Here is a 12406-nt window from a genome sequence, read left to right on the forward strand (position 1 = left end):
AACCATATTAAATAATTCAATTTACAATTTCGGATACGTATGCAAAGGTGTCCAACTACCTACTTTGCGTCCTTGCTACCAACGTATCAAAATTGCTTAAAACGAAGCGTACCACAACCACCACAACCAGTTCCTAGGAGGCGGGTGGTAAAAGGACTCAGCCCACAGTAGGCTGATGGAAGGAGGAAGGAGTGTACTTTATTTATTTGGGAGAAATTTATTTAGGAATGGAGTATATGTATCACAGGACACACGCTCTGACATGCCCCACACAGCATACAGACCAGCAAACCACTCCTACATAACTCATGTATAAGGCTCTACACACACGCTTGCTAATTGTAAACCGTCAAAAAAGTCACTGCACAGCCTACAGACATGTGAAGCACTCCTAAATAATTCAAAACATGCACGCCCATAGAAGCGAACAACTCTTAATTTCTGTGAATAATAATGCATCTAAAATACCCTGCTCCCTAATCCTCGACTTTTCAAAGTCATACACCTGTCTTTAGTTAAACAATTAGAGATAGACGGCACCAGTATTCGCCACTCAGTCACGGTCCAGCTGACTTAGTACACAAGACAGCCCCCCCGACGACATCAGAATATGTGAATAGTTTCACATATATTTTTGAAAGGTTTGCATGTCATAGGTTTCGGTATGTAAGGCTGACCTAAGGCAGGTTCTGAACCCCAGTAGTGCACTACACTTGGCAACACAACCACCCATCACGATATTCATTCCAATCGAGGCCTGTAACTCCTCTACATGTAAATTTGTCCAGTTGTTTGTTGACTCACTTACAGTCTGACCAGATTTCCGATTTTGCGCAAAAACCACTCAGACTGCGCTGTGCTCCTCGGGGAACTAAGGAAGGACTGCACTCTATTTATTTCGAGCCCTTTTATTAAGGCATGGAGTATATTTGTCACAAAACACCCGCACTGATCCGACTGTGGTCATGTGACACAGTCCACAAACATGTAAACAACTCCTAATTTCACCACACAATAGCAAACTGCTCTTAAATAATGCAGTACACAATATCCGCAGACGAGCTCTGTGCTCTTTAAACTCTCCAAGTAACGCACAGCACAGTGCACAACCACTCTCGCAAAATAGTGCAACAGACCCTCCCAAACACTCTCACCCAGTACCCGCCCCCAGCTGCCAAATCGACCAAAAGTCTCTGCTCGGCCTCCCCCAAGCATGACCTCCTCACAGTCGCATTCGCGCCTAACACCGGAGAAATTGATATCGCCTATGCACGTTCGATTACATTCCAAGGCAGGCCGCGCGCACGTGCGGTCGGCGGGAGGTGGCGTTCCAGAGCCTCCAGCCACGTTCAGCTTCCGCACGCTTGTGACAGCGGACCAGAAAAGGCACTCTACTCTGACACATGTGAAAGCTGCATTGTTCTTCTCATGTATACCGCCGGCGTCTCAGGTCTGGACCTGCCTTCACGTCTATTGGCAGAATAGCCCATAGCTCGTTGACACACACGATTAAGGCCGCCACGAAAACACTTACTACCCACTCACAACCGAGATGGTGACGGGAAACAAACCCCTCTGATCTGCGCTGCAGGAGCGTGTAATGATTGACAGCACTCTATTTACTTTTGCAAACAACTTATTTAACCAAACAGTATATGTACCACGCTATCACAAAACACCCACCCAGATGTGCCCTGGGCCATGTTGCACAGCCCACAGACACGCACCGAACTCATAATTTCAGTATACACAATGTTAAACTGCCACTAAATAATTCCCCACACAGATGTGTAGATGCGCTCAATACTCGTAAACTATCCAAATAACGCATAGCAGAGCCTGCAGAGCCGCTCGCAAAATAACTCAGCAGACGTGCGCAGGTACCCCCACTCTGCGCCCTGCGCACAGGATCGTGAAGTCACGCATCCGTCTGTTTTCAGACCTCGCACAGCACCTGCTCGGCTTCTGCAAGCGTGAGTTGGCGCGGTCGACGCGCTCGTCAGCTGTCGAAGCACACACCGTCGTCCGCCCAGGACCGCGGTCCGTCACAACCCCGAGCTGCGACCAACGAACGTGGGTGAAAGTCAACATTATATCAACGTAGCATAATTCGAAAGGGCAGCCTCCATACGCTAGACACATCACAGCAGCAGCACATGTCTTTACAGCCTATGACACTATAGCACACTGCTCATTGCTCCTGACACGACATTACACGGCCCTTTAACTAAACATAACTACACATCCCTGCTCTCGTCTCGTCGCGTGACCAGCCATCTAAAACCTTCTCAATATTGTTCTTATTTTACAACATTTTTTTTAAAAATAGTATCTAATTTACTCCTCCCACTGCACCTAACCTCAGCCGGCGGCATGTCAAAGCCACACATCTGTCCATCTAAACAGCCGTCTACTCAGCCCCAGCACCAGCATGCTGAAGTGGGCTCTCTCTATACCTGCTCTCCAACTATTTTCTAACGACATATAGTGCACAAATGGATTCCTGAATAGCGCAGATCTCTATCCTCCGCTGCATCTCCAACTGAACATGTAAACAGCGTCTCCCCCAGCCAGCAAACCCGACGTCATTCACACTGCACTAACAATTTCTACTCACAAATCTTAAAGACTCACATGTATAAAAGCCTATTCACTCCTGCCAAAACTCAATAATAAAAAAGGATTCTCCCTTTCTAAGCATAGATGAGTACGCATCTCTTGATTGGGTTAATTTTTAAATTTCTTATTTTTTGTTCCTAAAAGGTTTATTCTTGCTTGTTTATTCACTTTTTCTTTGTATTATATGTAAGTTTTGTTAAACTAAATGTTCTTTTTGCAGTAATTTGATTTAATTATCAAGTGATTTTGGATTTAGCAATTAATTTAGTATCAGCATAATTCGTGCCAGCAGCCACGGTTATATGATTGATACAAGTGAATATTATTGGTTAAAACAGTTGTTTATATTAATAGGGATAAAATATAAATTTGTAAGGTGAAATATTAAAATTTATTTGAAGCTCTTTTTATGAATCTGTGAAATTTAGATAATAAACTAGGATTAGATACCCTATTATTTTAAATGTTAATTATATTTACCAGGGTACTATTAATTAAGGTTTTTAAACGCAAAGAATTTGGCGGGATCTCATTCCATTCAGAGGAACCTACACCATGATTGATAATACACGATTTACTCTGCTTAATTTATTTGTTTGTATATCACCATTATGAGATAATCTTTTTAGAGTTATAATTCTCAAGATTTATAATTATAAAATATTTCAGGTCAAGGTGCAGCTTATATTTAAAACGAGGTGGGTTACAATAGATATTTGTTTATAATGGATTTCATGGTGAAATACTGTTAATGAAGGTGGATTTGATAGTAATTTAATTTATTTAATTTAACTGATATTGGCTCTGAGGTGTGTACACATCGCCCGTTACTCTCATTATTGATTATTTTATTTTGATTATTTTAAAGTAGCTTCAATTTAGATGACATAAGTCATAACATAGTAGATGTACTGGAAAGTATATCTAGGAAGAGATTCAAGATTTAACTTATTAGTAAAGTGTTTCACTTACAGTGAAAATGTTTCTGTGCATATCAGGATATCTTGATTATTTATTTTATTATATTTATTTTTTGTTTATTTAATTATTTAATATAAATAATTTTGTTGGATTTTGTCTTAGTATATTTGATAGAATTGATTTTTTAAATTATAGTGTACTGCTAATGTAAATGGTTTATGAAATATTATTTTAAATTTTTTAAAGTAGATATTATTTATTGTACCTTTTGTATCAGGGTTTATGGAAATTTTAGTATTTATTTTACTTGTCTCAATTTGGGTTGATTTGTAAATAATTTATATGTAATGTATCATAATTATTATTAAATTATTTATATAAAATGAGATGTTAATCGTTTCCTAAGATATCTAGTTTCTTATGAAAAAATTTAATTTTTTAAAATTAGTTGTTTTTATTTAATTTTTTAAGTATAAATAATAACTTTCTTATTCTTTAAGGGATAAGCTTTGAAGTTAATAACCTATAATTTGTTTTTAAAAAAATAATAGTATGCTTTAAACCAGCTATCTTTGAGATTACATGTTAGTTCATTATTTTATATTTTGATTTTAGAAATATTTTAGGTTTTTTATTAAGATTATTGATTTTATTTTAAAATATTTGTAATAATGATAGAATTAGTATAGTTATTTGTATAAAATGTTTACCTTGTAAACTTATTATAAGGAACCAGGCAAAATTATTTTCCGTGTGTTTATCAAAAACTTATCCTCTTAAAAATATTTTGAGGTCTGGCCTGCTCACTGAGTGGATTTTTAAAGAGCCACGGTATTTTGGCCGTGCAAAGGTAGCATAATCATTAGTCTCGTAATTAGTGGCTGGAATGAATGGCTTGACGAGAAATCAACTGTCTCTTAATAAATTTTTGAATTTAACTTTTGAGTCAAAAGGTTTAAATTCTTTAGGGCGAGAAGACCCTATAGAGCTTAACATTTTACTTTTATATTGTTTTTTGTTTGTCTTTCTATATTTAATGATGATGTTTTGTTGGGGTGATAAAAGAATAAATAAACTCTTCATTATTATATCATTGATTTATGTTTGTTGTTTTGATCCATAATTTATGATCATAAGATTAAGTTACCTTAGGGATAACAGCATAATTGTTTTTGAGAGCTCATATCAACAAAGCAGATTGCGACCTCGATGTTGGATTAAGAAAAATTTTGGGTGCAGGAGCCCAGTGATTAGGTCTGTTTGACCTTTAAATTCTTACATGATCTGAGTTCAGACCGGCGTGAGCCAGGTCGGTTTCTATCCTAAGACTATTGATCCATATTAGTATGAAAGGACCATATGGTTAAAATTTTTTTATTATGTTGATTAATATTAATTAATTTACTATTTTGACAGATTAATTTGTTGAATTTAGAATTCATTTATTAGTTATTTGTGTTTTAATTAGTGTTGGTTTCTAACTTTATTGGAGCATAAGGTTTTAGGTTATGTTCAAATTCGTAAGGGTCCAAATAAAGTAGGATTTGTAGGAATCCCACAACCCTTTAGTGATGCTATTAAGTTGATTTGTAAGGTGCAGCCAATTCCTATTATATCTAATTATTTACATTATTATTATTCTCCTGTTTTTAATTTAATGATTTCTTTGGCTGTTTGAGTAATTTTCCCTTACTTAACTTATATATGTTCTTTTCCTTATGGATCTTTTTATGTTGCACTAGATTAGGTGTTTATACCATTATAATCGCTGGTTGGTCTTCAAATTCAAATTATTCTTTATTAGGTTCCCTTCATTCTGTTGCTCAAACAATTTAATGTGAAGTTAGTTTGTCTTTGATTTTTATATCTTCAATTATTTTAATTTGTAGTTTTAACATGTTTGATTTTATAAATTATCAGATTTATTGTTGATTTATTATTATTTCTTTCCCTTTAGCCTTAGCTTGTTTTGCTTCTTGTTTGGCCAAAACTAACTGTACTCCTTTTGATTTTGCTGAAGGTGAATTTGAGTTAGTTTCAGGCTTTAATATTGAATATGGTGCAGGTGGATTTAATTTTTTTGGCTGAATATACTAGAATTGTTTTTATAAGAGTATAATTAGCTTTATTTTTTTAGGTGGTGATTTTTATTCTTTTATATTTTTTATTAAGCTTGCTATTATATCCTTTGTCTTTATTTGAGTTCAGGGTACTTTACCACGGTACTGTTATGATAAATTGATATACCTGGTTTGAAAAAGTTTTTTATCTTTGTCTTTGAATTTTTTTATTTTCTTTGTTGGTTTAAAGATTTTATTTATCTCATTTATTTAGTGAATTTTTTTAAGAAAAGTTAATAGAAGAGTTAAACCTCTAGTTTTCTACTATTGCAGTTTTCCACTTTTACTGCAGTGAAACACAATGTTGACAAAATTGCAAGAAACTGACTCACTTTTTAAAATTTACTACAGGTAGCACTATGGTCATTAACTAAGCAAAACTTTATTACCGAGGGGAACCACACTCTCATACACAAGATAACTAAGAACCCTAAGTGAGGATCAGCAGTTTACATAACAGCAAACACATAAAATAAAACAGAACATTCGCACATATTAACATTTCTACAAAAAATTATTCACACAGAAATTACAATTATATATGGTAAGTTTGGTACCCTCCAAATGGGACAAAGAATTTAAATGACAGATATACTACATTACATATAATCAAACCATGACATCCAAAGTTTTTACAAAGAATGGAGTATACAATTTTATGTTATCGATTCAAACATATTTCAGATACTCAGTGTTATAACATTAAACCAAAGCAAAAGGCAAAATAAATCCGTACAGCATTAGAGCCATGGTGTTACAAAGTGTAATGCCCGATAGAAGGAGTGAGACATTAGAACATCGAGGACGAGCAAATTCGCGTCTTTCCTTGTTGTTCAATGAAATGTGATGATGATTACAGTACACAAACCCGCGTCGGCGATGTCTTCACAGACTTTATGCATGTTGGTCGGGTATTCATTATTGGGGATAGCAACTGAAGTCTGTCGCTGATAAAAATTGTATAATGACTAGAGAAGATGTGTCTGTATGCTACCGTGAGAGTGTGCAGCTTGAGGACATAGATAATTGGACTAGATTTTTTTATATGGATATTTATGCAATCTATAGATAGTGATATTCGAACGCTAGTGATAACAGTTAAGAGCGGAAAAATAGATCCAAATGGAGCGCCGGCGGAATTTTGTGGCAATGGTAAGAATATTTAATTGAAGTTGGAGGTGGTAAATATGGACCAGGCTTTGAATATTGGTGTGACTGTGGTATGTGCTTGATGGTCTGTATAAAAGTTTTGACTCTTTAATTGGGGGTGGTATTTCGGGGTGTTTGTAAAATTAGTTTTACTGTTGAAAGTCCGAGAAAGATGAGTTGATTGGTGTTTAGATAGAGGCTACGTTTGTAATTCTGAAAGATGGGATGAGAACGGTAAATTCATTGATGGACATGGTTTGTGGGGTGATATATGAGCGGCAAGACAGAGTTGAGGACGTTTGCGTATGTTGATGGTGGGAGTGGTGGGAGGTTAGGTGCATTGGAAGGAGTAATTTAGATTTTTTTTTTAATTTTGTAAAGTAAGAATAATATTCAGAAGGATTTAGAAGGCTGGCCACGCGACGAGGCGAGAGCAGTGATATGTTGTTATGTTAAGTTAAAGGGCCGCGTAATTTTGAGTCAGAAGTAATGCGCAGTGTCCTAATCTGTCATAGGAGATAACGACATATGCTGCTATGATGTGTCTAGCGTATGGAGTCTGCGCTTTCGAATTATGGCTCTGAGCATTATGGGACTTAACATCTGAGGTAATCAGTCCCCTAGAACGTAGAACTACTTAAACCTAACTAACCTAAGGACATCATACATATCCATGACCAAGGCAGGATTCGAAACCTGCGACAGTAGCGGTCACGCGGTTCCAGACTGAAGCGCCTAGAACTGCTCGGCAGAAACTGGCCGGCGGTGTAGTGCACTACTGGGGTTCAGAACCTGCCTTAGGTCAGCCTTACATACCGAAACCTATGACATGCAAACCTTTCAAAAATATATGTGAAACTATTCACATATTCTGATGTCGTCGGGGGGGCTGTCTTGTGTACTAAGTCAGCTGGACCGTGGACTGAGTGGCGAATACAGAGGGTACTGGTGCTGTCTATCTCTAATTGTTTAAATAAAGACAGGTGTATGACTTTGAAAAGTTGAGGATTAGGGAGCAGGGTATTTTAGATGCATTATTATTCACAGAAATTAAGAGTTGTTCGGTTCTATGGGCGTGCATGTTTTGAATTATTTAGGAGTGCTTCACATGTCTGTAGGCTGTGCAGTGACTTTTTTGACGGTTTACAATTATCAAGCGTGTGTGTAGAGCCTTATACATGAGTTATGTAGGAGTAGTTTGCAGGTCTGTATGCTGTGGGGGGCATGTCAGAGCGTGTGTTCTGTGATACATATACTCCATTCCTAAATAAATTTCTCCCAAATAAATAAAGTACACTCCTTCCATCAGCCTACTGTGGGCTGAGTCCTTTTAGCACCCGCCTCCTAGGAACTGATTGTGGTGGTTGTGGTACGCTTCGTTTTAAGCAATTTTGATACGTTGGTAGCAAAGACGCAAGTGAGGTTTGTTTACTGATAGATTTCACACTTGGCGCCTGATCCTAGGGCGAAGTGATGGTCAGGTGGATGAGGTTAATACAAGTGCCCTTTCTTTAAGTGCAATTTTCTTTACTGACAGAATTCAAACTTGGTGAGGGTTCCTAGGAAGAGGTTGCGGTCTGGTTCTCTAAACGTAGTTGAAAGTAGGTAGTTGAACACCTTTGCATACGTATATGAAATTGTAAATTGAATTATTTAATATCATTAAAATTAAAGTACAATTAAGTACTTAGGTAATTGATAGGTTAGATGCGCTATATGGGTGTTAGCATATTTACAGAAGACTGTGTCTGTCGCATGTATGGAGGGGGCGATCGAGGGTGTGTGACGTAAGCAGTCGGACGTGAGCGGGGCGTTGGCGCGGCGCGTGTCTGGCTATAGTGCGCCCACGAAAGAGAGTCAATCAACTTAGCGCGGGGTGTCGTGGCGACCAAACGTACTTTTGTACAGTCATGCAGTATTCCACTATCGAGCAAACTTTGGTGCCAAAATGTAGCATGTTGTTCTCAGTTGCACAAAAACACGTGGTGGATGGCGTACGGTTGGCATCGACGTGTCCAGGAAAACAAATTTCGCGCCAAAAGTGTGGCAGGGCGTTCTTTGTCGAACCACGTGCTGAGCCGAACGGCCGACCATTGTGTTCATCCGCTCTGAGGCAAACAATTTTGGCGGGAAATGTGCAGAGGCGACAAATACACGTGGTGAACGGACAAGGGACCATTGTGAGTTCAACTTTCCAGGTTCCAGCGTGTCCAGCGAAAACATATTTATGACGTGGGGGCGATCGCTGTCCAGCGGTTTGCAGCCATTATCGTGCTGGAATCTGAATTTGGCGCGAATATTCTAGTGGAGGGAGACCAATAATAATAAATAATGATAATAATAATAATTAATAATAAATCATAATAAATGATAATAAATAATAATAAAGAAAGTATGGTTTTGCAGGCATTGTGGTGTTGAAATTTTAATTTGCACCGATTTCTTCTGGAGGGATAGGTTAGTGGAGGTTGCCCAATTGGCCTATTTTCTCGCCAAAATTCAAAATTCCCGCTATTTTCTTTGGGGGTTAGGTTAGTGGACATAACACAATTAGCCTATTTTCCCGCCAAAAGTCGCCATCTTGGATGATGTCAAGTCTTCACGCCGCCATCTTGGATAACGTCCGCAACGCCAATAACTTTGGCAACAATGCAGAAGGAAGTGATACGAACTTTGCTCTACTACTCACGAATGGCTGCAAATGGTCTTCCAGTAGCCAAAAAAAAAAAAAAAAGTTTTCATTGAAGGAACTGTTCAGTTGCACCAGAGGACCCAGTCCATTCCATGTAAACAGAGCCCACATCATTACGGAGCCTCCACCAGTACCTTGTTAAGATCTTGGGTCCGTGGGTTCGTGGGGTGTGCGCCAGTCTCGAACAAAAAAATGGTTCAAATGGCTCTGAGCACTTAACTTCTGAGGTCATCAGTCCCCTAGAACATAGAACTACCTAAACCTAACTAACCTAAGGACGTCACACACATCCATGCCCGAGGCAGGATTCGAACCTGCGACCGTAGCAGTCGCTCGGCTCCAGCCTACAACCGCACGGCCACTGCGGCCGCCCCGTCTCGAACGCAACAGTCGGCTCTTGCCGACGGAAATCGTGAGTCACCTGACCAGGCCACGGTTTTCCAATCGTTTAGGGTCCAACCGGTATGGTCACCAGCCCAAGAGAAGAGGTACGGGCGACGTCGTGCTGTTAACAAAGGTACTCGCGTCGGTCGTCTGTTACGACAGCCCATTAATGCCAAACGTCGCCGTACAGCCTTAACGGATACGTTGGTCGTACGTCACATGTTGTGTTTTGCTCTTATTTCAGGCAGTGATGCTTATCTGCTAGACCTGACAACTCTACAAAAGTGCCGCTCCTCTCGGTCGTTAATTGAAGGTCGCCGGGCACTGCGTTGTCTGTGATGAGAGGAAGTGCTCGAAATCTGGCATTTGCTACACTCTGTGTACCTCGCAATATTGAATTCCCTAACGATTTCCGAAACTGAATGTCACACGCGTGTTGCCCCAACTACCATTCGGCGTTCTTTATCTACTCATTATATCCAAAAATTCATCTAATGAGTAGGAGGAGTTGCCATCAAGAAATTCTTTTAATTTCCTTTTAAATGCTATATGGCTATCTGTCAGACTTTTGATGCTATTTGGTAAGTGATCAAAGACTTTTGCAGCAGCATAATTTGCCCCCTTCTGAGCCAAAGTTAGATTTAACTTTGAGTTGTGGAGATCATCCTTTCTCCTAGTGTTGTAGCCATGTACACTGCTGTTACTTTTGAATTCGTTCGGATTGTTAATAACAAATTTCATAAGTGAATATATATATATATATATATATATATATATATATATATATATATATAGATATAGATATAGATATAGATATAGATATATCGTGAAGCTACAGTGAAGATCCCTATTTCTTTAAATAAGTGTCTGCAGGATGATCTTGGATGAGCTCCAGCAATTATTCTGATTACACGCTTTTCTGCAATGAACACTCTTTTACTCAATGATGAGTTACCCCAGAATATGATGCCATAGGAAAGCAGAGAATGAAAATAGGCATGGTAAGCTAATTTACTCAGATGTATATCGCCAAAATTTGCAATGACCTTAATAGTATAAGTAGCTCAAACGTTTCAGCAGATTTTCGGTGTGTTTTTTCCAGTTCAACCCCTCATCAATGCATACACCTAGAAATTTTGAATATTCTACCTTAGCTACCGATTTCTGATCGAAGTTTATATTTATCAACGGTGTCATTTCATCTACTGTGTGGAACTGTATATACTGTGTTTTGTCAAAGTTTAATGAGAGCCCATTTACTGAGAACCACTTAATGATATTCTGTTAAACATCGTTTACAATTTCACCAGTCAATTCTTGTCTGTTGGGTGTGATAGCTATACTTGTGTCATCGTCAAAAAGTACTAGCTTTGCATCTTCGTGAATATAGAATGGCAAGTCATTAATATATATTAAGAACACCAGAGGACCCAAGACCGTCTGCGCTCAGAATATTCCGCAGGACCTTCCTGTAATTGTAAAGTGGGGGTGGTCTCCTCACTTTTCGAACGAGAATGTCAGGAAAATGGGATAAAAATATGAGCGAGGGGTTGACACGAATGTCGGGCAACAGCTACTCTCGAAGGTGCCAAACTCTCGAAAAGCTCCTTGGTAATCAGAAAAGCTGAGATACCTGCATCACATCGTAAATTACGTCATCTATAGGGTGGCACAAAAGTCAGTGGTCAACGGGCCCCAACTTAAACGACAGATTGAACATACAGATTATTCTAATTGTAATGAAACATAATTTCAAAGTGTTTCCATCTTCATTAATACATCTTTCAAATCATTTTGGAACACTTTTATATACTCAATGGCATTGTGTTGTATCACTGTCCTCTTGTTCAGCAATGGTCTATGGCTTTTGAGAATAAACAGAATCCTTGACGGCATCCCACAGGAAAAAATCCGCGGGCGTAACAGCTGGTGAACGTGGAGGCACGCCAGTACCTGCCCTCCGGCTAATCACTTTTCTTTGGAAAGTCCCGCTCAAACCATCGCGGCCGGCACTGGCCTGACGTGCTGGAGCACCATCGTGTTGAAAATGAATTTCTTGCAAGTTTTCAGCACACGTCATAAATGTTGATACTACGTAATTCTGAAGCATATCCAAATAGTTTCTCCTGCCGCTGTTCCTTCAAAGAAATATGGTGCAACTACGGCAATGATGATATTGGTACCCAAACAGGCTGACTTAGTGGTTGTTCTGACAAAAGATTCTCATTGACGGCATACCACTAACTGTTGTTACGTCTGTTAACTTGTCCGACTAACTTCAAATTGGCCTCTTCAGACCACAAAATTGGTCAAGCCCAAATCCACGAAACCGGAGACGTCGATCTGATCATTTTAAAGTGACCCATGTCGTAAGTGTCGAGTCTAAACTTTAAACTTCTCTTTGTGGAACATTCTTTGCATTGAGCTTCGTGATGAATGCAGCTGAGATGCTAATCGACTGGTTCATTTTCGCGGAGTTTGGGTCATCGAAAAAAGTACCCGCAATTCATTTTCATCAGTT

Source organism: Schistocerca americana, chromosome 10 (genome assembly GCF_021461395.2).
Source record: "Schistocerca americana isolate TAMUIC-IGC-003095 chromosome 10, iqSchAmer2.1, whole genome shotgun sequence".
Taxonomy (NCBI): domain Eukaryota; kingdom Metazoa; phylum Arthropoda; class Insecta; order Orthoptera; family Acrididae; genus Schistocerca; species Schistocerca americana.